At 26.3% G+C, this 14,763-nt stretch overlaps 1 protein-coding gene across 1 annotated transcript in view; it reads right to left on the bottom strand.

Moving 5' to 3' along the window:
• The window catches only part of LOC148226788 (uncharacterized), an 88,135-nt gene extending 74,075 nt beyond the window's left edge, over positions 1 to 14,060 (bottom strand). The window contains exon 1 of the mRNA XM_088204050.1: positions 13,680 to 14,060. The gene's annotated coding sequence lies outside the window, so the exon portion shown is untranslated. The remainder of the gene's footprint in view (positions 1 to 13,679) is intronic.
• Between the last annotated feature and the right edge of the window lie 703 nt (positions 14,061 to 14,763).

The raw sequence follows: 14,763 nt of genomic DNA, 5'->3' as shown, positions 1-14,763 counted from the left end.
ACGAGACTAATTCAGATATTTACAATAAAATTACGAACCGATTCTTTTACAAAATCAATTTTTTGTAAAATGCTTTTCAATACTTTTCATTTGGGAAAATGCACAAAAAATATTACCCATGGTTTAAAAGCTAGTTTTAAGTTCTTTTAGTTATAAATTTTCGATGTAAAAGCTTAAAGTATTTACTTTATTAAAATCACATTTCTGCATTTTTTATAATTAAATTAATAAATAAAATATCAGTGCAAATTTTTGAACGCGACTAGTGACAATTACATTTTTTTTAATGATATTTAATAAGAAAGCATTATATTTTTTATAAAGATAATATAATTTGATATGCGTGTAAAAATATTTTTTAGCATATACAGTTTTTTTATGGTAAACTAGCTTTATCCCTTCCTTGCCCAAGATAGATTCAAGCTCATTCTTTTGAATAATAATAAGAATAGGAATGGCAGCTAAAATGACTTGTGGAAAAGCTTTTGTGACAAATAGTCAAGCACATTTATTTCTGTTTTTTTTTTAGTAAAGATTGTATTATTTATACTGATGCTTATTGTTTTACGCATTAAATACAATAACAATATAATTGTAAAATATCCATTGATATACTGAAAAAATCGCACTTTGCGTTTAATAAGCCTAATCATTTTCTTTGAATTAAAAATATGTCTTAAATCTATTGTCTATTTAAAAAATAACTAATATTGAAAATTAGTGATAGCTCAAGCCTTTTAATTAAATCAAATTGACTAAAAATATATGTTTATGGTTTCCAAAAAAATAATTTTTATAATCATATTTCGTTTTTCTGTTTCGAAAAATTTGCCAACTAATGTACTATAAAATAATTTAACTGTTAAATTTTCTTACGGTCTCAAACTAATTGTAATTAAGTAATAAAAAAAATTATATAATCTTTTTGCTACTATATTTTTATTTTTACCTTCTTTAGTTAAAAACTAGCACTTTTCCCATATATTATAATCAATGTAATATCCTGTATTTTTATTCTTGTAATAAACGTTTATATACAAATCTAGATATTTTTTAAAGTGCAAGATTAAAATACTTTATAACAGGCAAAATAACATTTGCTTATTAAATTGAAAAAGGTTTTTTAGTTTTTTCCCCTTAAATTACAACCATTAACATTTTATTTTATGTTCTTATGGTTAGTAATCAGTAATGTTTAATATATATATTATTGGAATTAACACTGGATTAAAAATCGCTAGAATATGTTTTAATTTAAAAAACATTTTATATAAAAAGAGTATTTTGTGCCATTTGTAAAACTTGTTTTTAATATTAATGTTATTCGCAAAATATAAAATAAAGTAATTGTATCACAAATCAGGGATTAAAGAAATATTTACCAATCAACACCAAACTGATTTATATAAAACTACAAATAAATAAAACAGGTTCATAAAATTTATGAATTAACACAATTTTTTTAAATAAAGATAAAATTAATTATGAGACAAGGTACAAATATTTAATAATATATGTATATAAGAAATAAAATAGAATTTGTTGTATTTTTAATTAAAAAAATAGATTAACTAATATATAATTAGATTTAAAACCCTTAGTTTGTCAAATGCACTAAAAAAATGATTACCTTATTGAATTTGCAAGAGAGAGGAGAATTTTTTGTCTTTTTTAATTCCTTCAATATTAAAAATATAATATAGTTATTCTCTCGTCATTAACATTCTACTGCTCATAAAAGAGACCTTAAATTAAAATAAATTAAAAATATGTGAAACAATAAAAATTCGTGACGCATTAAAATGTGCGAATTTTTTTTGATTTCGAATTGAAATCGTTAATTTAAAATTGATTATTTTCTAGAGACAAGTTTTTTTCAAATTAAAAGCAAACGAGAACATATTCATATTATAAATAATGAGCGTTATACTTTTTAGAAAAAAAGGTTAAATTTAAAATAAATTTAAAAATGCCAAAAAAATAAAAATTGATAACGCATGTGCGTTTTTTTTTTTGATATCGAATTGAAATCGGTATTTTAAAATTATTTATTCTATAGAAAAAAGCTTTGTTAAGCCATAAACAAGAACACAATGATCAGCTAAACTGGATGACTTCATAAGTTTGATAATGGACATTCAGATAATATTAAGAAAAATCAAACGAAGATGGCACGGAATATACAATAATTCACCACACTCTAAAGATCTCGCACTTTCAGATCACTGTTTTCATTTTTATATGAAAATATGTATAAAAAGGTTCCTGTAAATTTTTATTTAAAACCTTCTGAATTTTACTATAAAAGGAATACAGATAGGTAGAGAAATGTTATACATTAGATAAATAACTTTTCGTTTTTAATTAGTAATTTAAAAAAAATCATTTGTGTGATATTTATATTTATGTATATGTGTTATATAAATAAATGTTTTTTAGTAAATATTAAAGTACAAAATTAAATTTGTTTTTTTAATATAAAAAAAATTGATTAAAACTTAAATGTATTGTACTTATACGTGTATATTTTTCTATGTAGGGTTTTTCTTGTAATAAGCAGTTTACTGCTTATAAGAATAAATAAAAAAATACTAAAAATATAACAGATAATTCAGCAATTTGAAACTAAACAATTAAGATAATTATTTATAATATTTACTATAAAAAATAACCATATATTAAACATTTATTTTTTATAAAAAAGTTTTACTTTAAAAGTGCAAGCACTAAATTAGTACTAAAAAAGGTAAATAATGACAAAATTCTATGTTTATTTATATATTATAGTGAGAAAAAAACTGTTTTACAGTAATTGTATTTTTTGTAAATTATTTTATTTTATTTAATTTGATTAAATATATAAAATATATTATAATAAATCATTTGATTCAATATAATGCTAAATTTTAATTTAAATTGCTTTCGGATCGGTAATGACCCAAAAATATCACTTGTCAGTCTAAGAGTGTTTAACTAAAATAAAGCGTACACAAAGATCAAAACGTGATAGTTTTTAATTAAAGAAGGTCACTCAGGGGGCATCGGTTGTACACGATCGACATCGCTCTCGAAGATATATTTTAGCATTGCTGCTTATTATAAAATTACAAATACAAATAACAATTAATTAGAAGTTTTGCGAAACAATTTGTCATCTATACACAATAATAAAAACAAATTATTATGTGTGACATTGCAAATTGTAGGCTTTCTTGCCGGTCATCTTAATGTGCATCTTTTGAAGTGAGGAAGCTTAATGCGATGTAAGATCGGAATTAACGACGGATCTCGTCCAAGCGGCTAACAGAAGCCCCCGGCTATTGCCTCTTATTATGGATCAAAGCCCTGATTATCGATGGCAGCTGAGCCGATAATGTTTAACGCTGTTTATTAACTGCGTTGGGAAAAAAGTCATTACAATCTCGTCAGAGCGAACGTTGTATTTGCACAATGAACTAGCGTCGCTTATAAATATGAAATCATAATTAATCATAGGTAAAAAATAATACGTTATATATAAGGTAAGCTCGTGTAACTCGGTAATTTTGTTTACTGTGTGTAAGACACGATGGTAACGTAAATATTAAACGAGCGATGAAAGCTTGTTTGATTTGTGTGAATGATCTCGTTTAACGGAGCAGGTTTGAGAAATCGACGTAAAGTTCGGCGCCGTCGTGCGTTGATATCTTTTGCGTTTAAACGAGCTCGAACATCATTCAACAGATAAAAATCAATCTAATCTAAAAAGGGGTAGTTAAGTTCAATATTTTATTTATTAATTAAAAATAAAATATATATTTATTAATATTTTGGCATATAAATTGATAATATCAATAAATCTTAAGCTTCGTTTTTAAAATAAAATAAAATTTACAGCTAAATAAATTATTCAATTATATAAATAATATTATTTTAAATTAAATCACTAGTAAAATATTAATCAATATTATAGATAAATTATATTTTATATTATCCATTAATAAATATTAGAAGTTTTACTGGTTTTTTATTTGTTTTTAAGTCCAAGTCATAATTTAATAGCAAATACACTCTTGCGTGTGAGATTGTTGCAGTTTTATGATAAAAAGTGTCGCCATTTTCACACAACGAGCCATTTTCGTCAAAACTTGCTTTCGAAATCGACAAACTATATGCTTATTCAAGTGTTCAATAAATATTGATCATCCAGACGAATCGATTGCATGACTTTTTTCGAAAGTAGATTTGTTTGTTCTGTTCGCACTTACACAAGTGCTGGAAGCTCGATGCTTTTCGAATACGATTTTCGCACGTGGGTGTGCATATTTAAGACTTTCATGGATTAAATACATCGAAAATAAAATCGAGTAATATAATAGTCTGTGTTAATTTAGCTATAAGTTAATAAACATTACATTTTAATGTAAATATTATTATAAACTATATATTCTGTAATATAATACTTTTATTTTATTTTCTGGTGTTTTACTAATATTTTTTTTTCTCATAATTTATGTTATCACTCACATAGTATATCAATACATTTAAATAAATGAAAAGATCTTAAAAGCACATCAATAAACGAGGCTAGGAAAATTTATCGTCCACAATTTACTACCAGCAGTTTACCAACGCGTTAATTGATCGCATAAACAATTTATAACCAACAGTTGATCACTAACAAAATTTACCGCCCAAAAGCTATTCTTTGTGGAAAGTCTAAAAAAAAGATGCATTTTAAGAGAATTAAATTATCTACTCTTTTAAAATGTTTATGTAAATCAATTTGAAAGTCCTTTCAAAACTCTCAAATATCCTTTTACTAATAAAACAAAACGAAACATACGCTAATTAATTGTTATAAGTTCAAAAATCATAATTAAATTAAGAACTTTAATTAGGTTAAGTTTTAATATCTAAGCCTGTAAAAATGTAATAAACTATTGATTTATAATTTCACTGGTTAATTTTATTATTTTTTTGCTAAATAAATCAGTAATAATGCGCGGATTATAAAAATAACTCATTATTTTTATTTAAAATGTGCAATAAATTATATGTATTGCCTGGCGATAAATATGATAAATTGATGGCGGTATACCGCTAGCGATTAATTGCTGGCGGTGAATTGCGGGCGATCATTTTAAAAAAAAATATATAATGGCGTATGTGAGGTGGACGAAGGGCACTCGGACTAGAAACTAAAGATTAAAACTGAAAAGTTAAAACAATATATCAAAACAATGATAGTGTGACTTGTGGGAATTGGACTTGTAAAATCCCACGTATTTCAATGAAAATTATCACCAATTAAACATTATCAATTAAAAATGCATAGGGTCGAAACGCCGGACACGATACACCAACAATGCTTATTGTTGTGTGTAAATCGCAGAAAAAATAATAAGACAAGAGTGTAATGTACAATGGTAAAGAAAATTTTCAAGCATGTGCGGTAACTGCCGATAAAAAGTGATTGCGCCGTAGTAACGGCGACATAAAATTTTTGACGTTTGGTGAAATCCGATACGGTCCAATAGTTTTACGGTTGGCAATAGACGATGCACTTATTTTTTTACAATGTCTTATTGGTAAACAAATAAAGAAAAGGAATAAAATTACTTTACTGCACGTTATTGTAAATATTACATTTGTATATAATCGTGCAATAAATTTGTAGCTAATGAACATACACGGTTTTATGGATTTTTTATTGTTAGATAAACAAAGAAAGAACTTATAACATGTACTACAATATTAATTAAATTATTATTATCTATAAGGAATTAAACTGATTATGCTATAAAAATAAATAAAAAAATAGATATAAATATTTATAGATGTATTTCAATGGAATTAATTTTTATTCATAAAAAAAATATGCAATAAATTATATGTAAGTACTTATAAAGAAATCATTTAATTTTTCTGCTTTTATATTTAAGACTAGAATAAACATTAACTTAAGAAAACTTCGCATTAAATTCGTATAAGATTCTTATTGGAACATATACATACAAATAACAAAACGAATCTAGATGCGTGCATCATTTTACGCCTGGGACTATACCATTATACATGCGTTAAAAATTGATAGTATTCTATTAATTTATATCCTATATGAAGTGCATAAATTCTTGTATATTGTCAAGTCAATTAAGAATCTTGTGTAATTTATAAATTTGTTTGATTATTTTTAAAATTAATAATTACAGTATTTATATATTTATATAAACCATTTTCTTTATAAAATTATGTTTGTAAGCTCTTATTAACAATGCCATATATTTTTTTAAATTCCACAAGTTTTCTATTTAATCAGTGAGACGTGTCGCATGAGTAACGCCTGCGTCACAGGCGTCTATTGATGCACGCATTCGTATGCGAATTTAATCTATTTAAAATCCATTATTTTAAGTTTAAATCTACACTAATTTATTTAAAATCTAAGATTCATCTTCCATCAAAATCCAATAATAAAACCTCATACTCCTCTAATGCACGAAAAAACTTTGATATCTCGAGCATCTCTTATTTTTATGGCACTGCACGATTTATTGAGTAGTTAGGCGTGTGCCCACCGAGCGCCCACTCATCTGCCTATGTGTGCATCGAATTAAAATCGTAATCAAAGGGGAGTTCAATTATTTAAGTGTATTATTTATTTTTAATTGCGGATTACACGTTAGACAGCGCTGGTCAAAAGCTCTTCCCACGTGGCGCCAGCGGGTCAGGTGGAATAAACGCGTGGGTAGAAAAAGCTCAATATCACCACGCCTCGAACAAAACGCACATACGTGATATCGGATTAATTTCTCCCGATTTATACGATACGTTTCACGAGGGGAAGGCTTCGTTAGCGTACTCGTCGGATGCTTAAACAAATTTTCGAATTAACACAAATCAACAGCGTCGTTAATTCACTGGGCAACTAATTGATACCCTCGTGTATTAACTATATGGAAGATTGTGTTACACGATTTTTAATGTGTTTCTATTTGTATGAGACGCTATAGCAAATATAAATATAATATTATATTTGTTTTACAGTATCAAAGTGATTTTTCTAAAAAAATGTCATACACTGACAAAATTTGGTACATATGTACCCAATATTTAAATTTGTGCCTTTATCTAACATGTTGTTAGTAATACAAATCAATTACTATAATATATAAGTACTTGAATTTCAATAATGAGCAGCAAAAATCTACGCCTAAAAATGCTTTAAAAACCAGTGATATTTTTAGATTTTTCTACAATACTAACTAGAAGTAATTTACTGTGTTTTTTTAATAAAACAATATTGTTATCAAATAAAATATTGTCTACAAGTTTGTTTTTAAAATACAAACAGTGAAATTTTCTGAAAATAATACAACTGTATGTAGTTCTAATGACTGGTTAATGATCCATTATTTTATTAATTGCTCCATATTTAAAGTAAATATTTAATTCGATACGCGTATATTAATGATAATTACTTATTAATGCGTAACACGTGTAAATAATTAATTACACACAATTTAATTAATTTGTAACATGCGTCGTTGCTATGCGAATTTATTTTTAATAAAAATAATATGCAGTTAATTTTTTGGTTCCAATAGAATTGTATAACAATTTGATCCGCAAACTATTTGCTACACACTTATTCGTGAAAAACAGAAATAAACTATGTTGTTTCACTAAATAATAAACACTCAAAACCGCGTAAAATTCCAGCTAGAGTTCCTCAGGGAAGTGGGCTCGAGGTGTTTCTATTTATCTTATATATGAATGATATGAAAAAATTAAAAAATACGCAACAATACATATTTTTTAAATGGTGTTAAAGTTACTAAACCAATTGCAAATTAATAATATTTACGAATAAATATTCAGAGAAGTATAAAATTAAATAGAGTCAATAATATATTAGCAAAATGTAGACAAACTTTGCCACCGCTTCTCAAAAGAGAATAGGACAGTAATGCAGAATAGATATTTAGCGTTGAAACTTAAATGCAATAAATACATTTTTAAACTTTCTATTAAATGGCTTCCTGTAATTGCGGTCCTTGGTTCGACATTAATAAAAAAAAGCGCGCTAAATATACAAATAAATAAGCAAATCAATTTTAACATATGGTTTTCTGATGTGAAATTTAATTGCAAGGCGTCTAAAATAAACCTATGAAAATAATATATAATACACCTTTTTATATTTATCTTAAAATACTTCAAAATAGCCTTTAAATACTAACAATTAAAGATCATTTTCATACCAGAAAATATTATGAAAAAATTTCGTGTAATCTCATGTATCGAAAACTATGATAAAACAACCTTAAATTTAAATAGAAGCACAAAATGATTAAGCACATATTTTAGTGGTTCTAAATTTTCAGCGAAATAATTTTTTATAGCCACCAACTTTTTATAAAAAATAAGACATTGAACGGATTTTGTAATCCCTTTATTGTCACGTCCGGTCTGCACGGGTTTTTTCTTACCCTCAAAATATGACAAGCAACGTTTTATTTCATATTCATAATAATATGCAGCTAATAGAAAAATGTATTCTATTAATAAAATCGTAATGATAAAACATGTTATTATTGTGCTTAATATTATTTGTGCTATACATTTATATATAAAACAACTTTAGAAATATAATATATTAAATTTTTAAAACTTTCATATCACTATCTAAAAATAATCTTATACGATTAAGTCTATTTGGAAACTAATCAGATTCTATTTACATACGTACGACTAGTAAAACATCGCAATTAAATCATTAGAAATATTTTTTTCGTTATTAATCAATAATTAGTAATACTCCAAGTATTTGACAGCTCGTTGAAGAACGTCAATCAAATATTTACATTTATGCGTGCAATCAAATCCAAAGCACTCGATGGCGTTTAAATATAAAATAGACATAAAAAATTGAAGGTTAGATCACGTAGATAAGCGAGTCAAAACATTTACTAAACGTCTACGTGAACTAGAGTGCATTTATGTACACACGGCGCTAATTAGACGTTCCAGTTCTTAGTGAAGTTAAATCGTAACTTTTAAGAAATATGAATTTAGGTGAGAATCGTGCGCCACTCGTCCGATCCGGCAATTTTACTCTAATTATTTAATTAACTTTTTAAACATAATCACACGTGTTGTACATTACGGTTGGTTCTTGAAATGGTTCATTTAATGTTCGATGCGCGGGTGGTATATGGTGGACGTGCTCGCTATGGGATCGGCTTAATTATCTAATATTAGAATAATTTAACTTGTACACTATAACGATTTGGGCTGCAATACTACCAATTAATATTTTCGATCATATTAATTTGTATATGAAAAAATCTCGTTTCTAGGCGAGAGCTGGAAAAAGTTTGCCGTCTCACCGACCGTTAATATCTCTGGGGATTTCGAGTGGTTATATTTATCGGTTAAAATTCTGGGGTTTTACGGATTTTTTATCTATCTATTGTTTCATTCCAGATAAGTAGTAAACTATAATAGTAGTTTTTTACCGACTATTTTATTGAATTTATTATAAAAAATGAAAAATTTCTCATGAATGATTATGTGAAAAAATAAACTGAACCTTATGGTAAATGAGTGTGGCAACACGCGATCCTTGTAACGCGGCGACCGCACGTGGGCAGAGAAAAAGGCCTCTCCAATTAAAACCAAATAAATACACTAAACATTTCGTGGGTTATTTGGAGATGCACAATCTATCACAGTTTTGACATGTTGACATAATGGATAATTTTGAACGTTTTATATGACAAAAATTGATGTCTAATCATTTGTATGACTATATAGATCGCCGCTTTAAAAGCCGCCGGAGGCGAGAGGAAAAATCACGAAGTCATACATCTTGAACCGATAAACTTATTTTTAGATGAAAGCATCGATAAATAAATAAAAACGACGGATCGCCTTCGACAGTTTTTTGTCTAAAATATATTATCCACTGTTTGCTCAAGTCGTTATCGCCGCGGAAGATGTTGAATCTGTTAATTCATAAAACCCATACCTGTTTTATATATATTTTTTTGTGCTAGTGTTAATTTTTCGTCACTTAACCGTCACTTTCACGGCGTGTAACATTAAACGTTTTCCACGTGACGAATAAATAATTTAATCAAGTTAAGATTTAAAAGATGCGCGTAACATCTGGTGATACTTTTGGAGACAATAATTCCTAGAACAATATTCAGGCGACAATAGACGGGATAATGATATTCCATAGCTAATCCTACCCTTTTATCGGTTAAAACGACTCGACTTATGGGTTGTTCCCAAACCACAGTAATCGCTTGTGATAATGGGTTGTGGTTTTTGGACAACATAAAAGCATTTTTTTAAGAATTTGCGATTACGAAGAAAAATCTTAAAACGGAATTTTATATGTAAGCAAAATTAAATATGCGTAAAACGTATTTTTATATATTAACTCAACCGTTTTTGCACTAAAAATAAAAAATATATTAAATTTACCAGGGAATTAATAAGGAAAATTTTATTCTTAATAATTTGGGAATCCCACAATTAAATTTTTTAATTAAAAGCTTTTAACAGCTGGTATAAATTTTTTGATATAAAACAATATAGCAATACTATTTTAATATGTGTGCATCATAAATTAATAAATAGATTTCAATCTTATTTAAATATTTTGATTAATTATTATATAATCCAACTCTTAAGCCAATTAAATATAAAATATATGATTGCTTTATACTGAATTTAAAAATACATATATAAACCTTTTTTACAATGTCTAAATTACAGTAAAATTCAAACACGTGGCTGCTTTTTATAACCATTTATAATAAAGAAGATAAAACAAGACTAATTGTAGTAAAAATTTAAGATAAATTAAGGAAAACTACAAAAACCCTTAACAAACTAAAATAAAATTAAGCTATGAGACCAAGTTTTAGAATATTATAGACTTGATGTCTTTAAAGTAAGATAGATTTAGGCATTTTACACCAATTCATCAACTTTTAGAAATGGTCTTGCGTAAAATATTAATAGTATTTTTCGGTATCATTATGGCAGTATTATTTATTTGCTGGTATTATAAATATAGGGATTGCTATTTTTTATAACCCTTTTCCAGTCTTAATACAATAATAATACATATAAAGTAATGTAAACAAATACATACATAAAATTTTCACAAAGTAAAATAAATAATATTTAAAAGAATAAGCTTAAAACCATTTACAACTATTTCTAGAGATACTAAAATAATGCCTCTGAATCATTTTATGTTCATACTTAAATTTAAGTTTGCTTTTTTTGTAGTCAACTATTTTCTGAGATTAGAGGGTAAATATGATCTCGCGTAATATTTTTAAATATAATGTAATTATTATTTTTGTTTTATAAATATACATATTGCTGATTTTATACTCTTATTATGAAAATCAAATAAGGCTAATAATAGTAACAAAATCATTAGATAAATTCAGTTAAAATACAAGAAAACATTTTACAGAGTAAATTAAAAAGTAAATAATGTAAAAATTTAGTTGATGAAGCTTGAAATTATATATATATATATATATATATATATATATATATATATATATATATATATATATATATATATATATATATATATATATATATATATATATATATATATATATATATATATATATATATATATATATATATATATATATATATATATATATATATATATATATATATATATATATATATATATATATATATATATATATATATATATATATATATATATATATATATATATAACTATTTACATAACTGGGGAGAGCTATGTAATTTTTAAACTCATTTTCAAGTATACAATAAAATAATAACAAATTAATTGATGGGTTAATATGATCTCGCGATATATATTTATATATAATGCAAATATTATAGCAATGTACTTTAAATATTGGTTTTATAAATTTAAAAATTTAGTTGATGAAGCTTGAAATTATATATATATATATATATATATATATATATATATATATATATATATATATATATATATATATATATATATATATATATATATATATATATATATATATATATATATATATATATATATATATATATATATATATATATATATATATATATATATATATATATATATATATATATATATATATATATAACTATTTACATAACTGGGGAGAGCTATGTAATTTTTAAACTCATTTTCAAGTATACAATAAAATAATAACAAATTAATTGATGGGTTAATATGATCTCGCGATATATATTTATATATAATGCAAATATTATAGCAATGTACTTTAAATATTGGTTTTATAAATATGCAGGTTGCTGTTTTTTATAACCATTTTATAGTTTATAATATAATAATAACAAATATAAAATAGTACTACTTTTAATAAAAAGCAAAAAATACAGAAACCTTTTACAAAGTAATATAGAAATATTTAGAAGATTATGCTTAAAAGCATTTATAATATTTACTTTACTATAAACCTTGAGCTACTAAAATTTTTATTAATGTCTCTTAAGCATTTTATGTTCATACTTAAATTAAGTTTGGTTTTGTCGTAGGGGCCCATTTAATATCACGTAATATTTTTATATGTAATATAAATATTATAGCAATGTTCTTTAAATGTTTATAGTTCACAAAGGAATATTATGAAGACTAATAGTTAAATATTTAAATGATTAAGCTCGAAATTTTATGACCTAGAGCTACTAAAAATTGTATTGATGTTTCTAAATAAATATGTGTTTAGGCTTTTTATGTTTATACGTGAAGTTTAGTGGGTTAATATTTTTCAGTATCATTATGAATACTGGAAATCTTTAATGAAATTTAGAATAGTGTGTATAGAAAGATTCTATTTTTTTAATCGCTTTATTTAGAATTACCAGAAGTTCATTTTGTATAAGCCGAATAAAAGATTGTAAAAACATGGACCTATAACACTGTTTATTTTATTAATATCGGGATAAAGTATAAATAAATAATTTATAAAAATTGATTTTAAGTGTTAAATAATGTATTTTTAAAGATTTTATATAAAATGTTGCTTTATTTAAAAGCTATGGGTAGAGAAATAATAAAAAATATATCGAAATAACAACAGATATTTTTTTACTTCGAGATAAATTTAAGAAAATTTCAGATTTAATTATAAATGATGAAAACGCATTTTCAGCATAAGTACTGAATGTCTGAAAAATATTATCATAATATATATTTTTTGTGTTTATTTAATTTTAAATGTAATGGAAAATTATTAAATTACATTTGAAAAATATATGTTTGTTACCAACACAAAAATATTATTCATTTGTTTATTTTATTATATTTAACAGCGATCGATAAAGTCAGTTATTTTATTTGAAATTATTAAACACCTTTGAATGAAGGCTAGTTTGAATTTATAGATAGAGCTTACTCTTATCGTATTTTTGAAGCAGAGCTTATTTTATAAATATAGGGCTACATTTAAATGCGCCATCCTACATACAGTATATCAATCGTTCATATTAAATATAAATTATAATTTATAAAATAATATTAACATAGCTTTTAATGAAAGGGTTCACTAATTTAAGGGCTTACATTTTTTGCGAATTAAAATGTAAGTGTATAATTAAAAAAAAATAGTAAAGCTTATCAATAAACGGTAATAAAAATAAAAATCTACCTTAGAAAAGCTCGATATCAGGCAGCAGCTTATCAGCGCAGAAGCTTAGCTCCAATCACTAGCGACGACCGTCAAGCGATAGTCATATCAGGCACATGGGTATCGAGGCACTAAAGTGTATCGTCACAAGTATAGCACTGTAAATATCACAAGATCCGCGGCGTAAAAATGTAAAGTAAACGGTCCGCGTGGACGGTCCGCCGGCGGGCCGATGCTGTTGGCGAAAAGGCCCGGACCTGAATGGGGACCTTTGGCTAGGCCGGCGAGGAGGTGGCCACCGTGCGCTCTAGCGGTGCTTTACCGGGCCCGCGTAGCCCCGCCCACCGATACAGCTCGCGTCTCGCTCTAACGTCCGCTCGCGCGCTATCCGCTTCTCGCTCTGACAGAATCGCCGGTAAGGCACACGCGCAGGGGAACCAAGAACTATCGGTGCGCTCTTCTCTCGCACGCTTACAGCACGTGCGATTCCAATTCACACGCAAACGCCTTTTTATTCGATTCGTGATCTTTTCGATCCTACATATCGAAAATAATAAAAATACTTTTGTGTAGTGAGTTTTTAGATTGAGATAAAAAATTAAATTAATAAAATTACTGTAAAAAAAATATTAAGACATTTGTTCATTTTCTCTACAACTATGGAACGTTGTGTAGAATACATAGATATAACGTAGGACTCTTCTTGGCTTCTTGATTTTAAATTATGGTTTGGGATATGAATAGATTAACACAGTAGATGATTAAAAATGATATAAAAAGCCATTTTCGACATGAGGCCCGGAACTCGGGTTGATAGTCGAAAAAGTATTTCACCCTTTCGCGGGTTCCTCAAGGCTCCAACCTCGGCCCTCTGCTCTTCATGTCCTCAGACAGAGTTATAAATCCAAGTTTTCTTCTGTATGCAAATGATTTAAAATTGTATAAATGCATTCGATCTGCTGCGTGATTTATATTCTCTATGAAGATAAGTTTCCGTTAATCTTCTGCCCTTTATTATTGGATAATGACGTACTGTGTCATATTTCAATGACACAGTATGTCATTTTCCTAATACACTGGCATTACACATTGCTCTGTTTTATGT

This window comes from Plectrocnemia conspersa, unplaced genomic scaffold, assembly GCF_051122295.1.
Source record: "Plectrocnemia conspersa isolate PC_06_02 unplaced genomic scaffold, ASM5112229v1 ptg000014l, whole genome shotgun sequence".
NCBI classification, from domain to species: Eukaryota; Metazoa; Arthropoda; class Insecta; order Trichoptera; family Polycentropodidae; genus Plectrocnemia; species Plectrocnemia conspersa.
The sequence above is the reverse complement of the archived record's forward strand: the minus strand, read 5'-3'. Positions and strand labels throughout refer to the sequence as shown.